This window comes from Microtus ochrogaster, chromosome 5 (genome assembly GCF_000317375.1).
Source record: "Microtus ochrogaster isolate Prairie Vole_2 chromosome 5, MicOch1.0, whole genome shotgun sequence".
Classification (NCBI taxonomy): Eukaryota; Metazoa; Chordata; class Mammalia; order Rodentia; family Cricetidae; genus Microtus; species Microtus ochrogaster.
This window is the reverse complement of record NC_022012.1, coordinates 18,930,525-18,934,534: the sequence shown is the minus strand read 5'-3', so window position 1 is coordinate 18,934,534 and position 4,010 is coordinate 18,930,525. Positions and strand designations below refer to the sequence as shown.

Below are 4,010 nucleotides of genomic sequence, written 5' to 3'. Positions count from 1 at the left end.
TCCTGTGTAAGACAGCTGTTATGGACTCTGTATCCTGTGTAGGACAGCTGTTATAGAGTCTGTATCCTGTGTAGGACAGCTGTTATGGACTCTGTATCTTGTGTAGGACAGCTGTTATGAACTCTGTGTCTTGTGTAGAACATCCTCAGTTTGTTTCACTCTTAGTACTGTGATGGGATCTCTCCATATGTGCTCAGCAGTTAAGTACACACTAGAAAGGTGAATAATCATTACTCTTCAAAACAATCACTCACCAGGAAGCTTATCTCTGTTTTGTAGATGTGACAAATAAATCTGAGTGAGACTGGTGCTCTGTCATTAGTCACACGATTTGTGACAGCTGAGCATCAAAGCCTGTTTAGTTTGTCAGAAACCAAGGTAGCCTGGGCAAGTTATGCCAGCAATGTAGATGGACTGTTTGTCTTTCCACAATCAGGACTTAGCACTAGTAAATTCACAAGCGCCATCATTTCTTACGCTTTAACTCACCAAAAAGTCTTAAGTTCACTTATAGGACAAATGCAAATCTTTTTTCTAGTCTAACCTTAATGAGCAGTGTCACTGACATTGAAGTCACACATTACACTTCACACAACAATCCAGGAGTGAGAGGGTGGACAAGGACGGGTTAATGCTGCCTCAGGAATCAAAAGAACCTTACTGAAAGTGAAGTCAGAGTTGGAATAGTCAGGAAGGTGATAAGATAAGAGCTGTTGAGCTTAGACACAGGCTATTCAGGGCAGATCTGTCAGGTGAGGGGCTGCAGGGGAGAGGCTGCAGGGGAGGGGCTGTCAGGACATTCAGTTTAGAGTGCAGGCAGTTCCCAGTGGCAGCATCAAGCAGGTAGATAGTACTGAACTGAAGCCTGGGTATACACCCAGAGTTTTATTTTTTTAAGATTTTTTTATAGTGAGGTGTGTGTGTGTGTGTGTGTGTGTGTGTGTGTGTACCTGAGTGTATGTATGTGCACCATGGGGATGCAGACACCTACCTAGCTAGAAGAGGGTATCAGATTCCATGAAGCTGGAGTCACAGGTGGTTGTGAGGATCCTGACGTGGATGCTGGGAGCTGAAAGTGGGTTCTGTGCATGAACAGTATGTGCTCTCAACTGCTGGGCCATCTTTCCAGCCCTACACTTAGAAGCTTATACCTGGCTGTCTCATGATACATATCCTAGGTAGTCTGATGGCTGACAGGCACTGCCTTGCCACTGGTATAAGTCCAATTTTAAATGTATTTTAGGAGAGGCACATCACTCACTGGTCTCATGGGCATGGTACTGTCACAGACTTGGTTTTTTTGAGGTCATCTGATATGCTGTGTGTCCCTGAGTTAATCCAGAAGAGCATGAGTGGCCATTTTTGCATTTGTAACTATTTATTCTGGCAATGCTATGTGCTTGTGCTAGACTGGAGGTGGCATTAGTGTGACAGAGACACCAGCCTTAGTACTCGGGCTCAGAAGGGCTCAAGTTGTGCTGTAGAAAATATAGTCCCTCAGGGAAGGTATACCTTGAAACTTCTGAGTCTACAGCATGACATATAGCCATCTTTCCTATGGAAATCCCCTTCTCTAATGGTCAGTATATCGCTCTTAAATATTACCTTTAAACTCAAGATCATCACCTTTAAATTCTAGAATTAAAAGATTCTAAAATTATAGTTCTCTGTTTTGAATGAAAGTGAAACTGCATATTTTCCTATTCTAGATACTAACCTTCATCAACCGATAATTTTTATTTGAATAATTTGAGCCCAAATTTTCATCCCTATGCCATTTTTTGTCTTTCTTGTTTTTATAATACATTAACCACAATCTTTTTAGTCTTAACTCTTCTTATACTTATTTCTTACATACTCTTTCCAGCTACTGGAATTGAATTCATTTGACTCTCAGTTGGTAGTAAACTTACAATGAATGATTCTGGAAGGCCATGGATATCCTCTTCTATATGCATTGTGTTATTAATGTATGTTTCTGTGACAAAGTACAAAAGAACACTTACATGGATAAGGGTTCATTTTAGTTCACAGTTTCAGAAATTTCAGACCATGTTTTGTAAGAAGAAGCTTCTGTGTTCCACAACTGCTCTCAAATAAATACTCAAAGGCTTATATTAATTACAAATGCTTGGCCAATAGCTCAGGTGTATTACTAACTAGCTCTTACATTTTAAGTTAACCCGTATTCATTATTTATGCTCTGCCACATGGTGGTACCTTTATTAGCATGGCATGTTCATCTCCTGCTCCCTTTGCATCTGATTGGCAGCTCTTCACTCTGACCTTCTCCTTCCCATCATCCTTAGTTTGATGTCCTGCCTATACTTCCTGCCTACTGGCCAATCTGCATTTATTAAACTAATTCAAATGACAAATTTTTGCAATGTACAAAAGGACTATTCCTAGCAATGGCTGATAGGCTATGTCACTTTGGATCTCAGGTAAAGTGGAATATCATGGCTATGGAAGTGTATGGCAGAGGAGTCCCATCAGCCCATGCCTCATAGTTTTCATAAAGGAGGAAGGCTAGGCATTCTTTTCAAAAGCAGTAGTCTAGTGACCTACTTCCTTCAGCAAGGTCTCACAAAAGTAACCCATTTATGAGAACAGGATCCTTATGAACTATTAAACTTCCAATATCAGCCTTTGGGGTCTTTTAAAATCCAAGTACACTGCACAGCTTGTAGGCAGTTCTACAGATTGTACAGTGTCCCTTTTCAGGCAACTGCACTGGTCTCTGCGTCTTTAAGCATCTTTCAGCAGTCCTTGTAGCTTATATATGATTGGAAAAGGAGGATCCTAGTGTATCTGATCAGTTTCAGGAACTTCCTGAAGTATATGAGTTATTTACTCCTGGGTTTCATGGAACTTCCCTGTAGGACAGGATGATTTAGAGCATCTTGTGTCTTAATAACCTTCCCTCCAGAATTAAATGTTTTATCTCAGAGAAATTGCTACACAACACTATGTCATCTAGCTCTTGTAGATAATGGGATAAAAGCTAATGCCAAACTTATGGTTTTAGTTATAGGGAGCTTACTTCTTTTTATAGAATATGTTTCTGAAGTATTTCTTTAACTTCAAAATTCAAACAGTACCAAATATCTGTCCACTGTAGACTTTTTGTTAGCATTTAAGTATGATTAACGTTTTGTGCTGATAAGTAGTCTTAATTAAGCTCAGGGCAAACTTCTTCTGGATTTTGCATTTCTCCTCTCTGTTGCTGCTTTTCATCTGCCCCCAGTCAGGCTTTAAAACTCCTGCTATACATACACCGCACCACTGAGTCTTTGTCCTGGTCCTTTGTCTCCCCAACTCTTTCTTCTGACTCTTGGAGCGAATTTATCAGTCTTCTAGTGTGTTGATTCTGCTTTCTGCTGCATGTAATATTCTGCTGATAGTTTCTACTGAGTTTCCATAAAATGTGACAATTACTATTTTGTTATTTCTGAACAGTTTACCAAGTTCAAAATGTTCCCATTTTGTGGATCTTAACTCCTGTTTTGTTCATCTAATTTTATTAAATGTCAAAATTCCAAAGCACAAGCTAGAGCTGTGTCTTCCTGTTTTTTGCAGCAAACTTGTTTCAAAAGGAATCTTGTTATATTTTAATAGTAGCTTTCCTTCTTTTTATTGTTGAATATTTTATAATATCCCCCTATAAAATTCATTTATAGGATCAAATGTTTGTTTAATATTAGAAATCAAAATGGCTTCTGAATAAAATCATGTGATGGTTGGTTAGCTCTTCAAACTGAGACTGAAGAAGGTTAAATAATTCATTGTCATTTCAGCAGCATGGAAAACTTTAATTCTGTGTGGTATAGTGAGTTGAATCCCATTGCTGGACTAAATCTTTGCATTCATGTAGCACTCTTTTTTTAAATTTATTTATTTATTTATTTATTTATTTATTTTCTTTTTTTTCTTTTTATTGAGAAAAGGAAAAAAAAACAAGTTTCCACCTCCTCCCAGCCTCCCATTTCCCTCCCCCTCCTCCCACCCTT

General features: G+C 38.8%; 1 protein-coding gene across 1 annotated transcript in view; it reads left to right on the top strand.

Annotated features, from left to right (window-relative positions):
* The window catches only part of Tbx20 (T-box 20), a 58,431-nt gene that overhangs the window by 35,449 nt on the left and 18,972 nt on the right, over window positions 1-4,010 (top strand). The gene's annotated exons all lie outside the window — the stretch shown is intronic.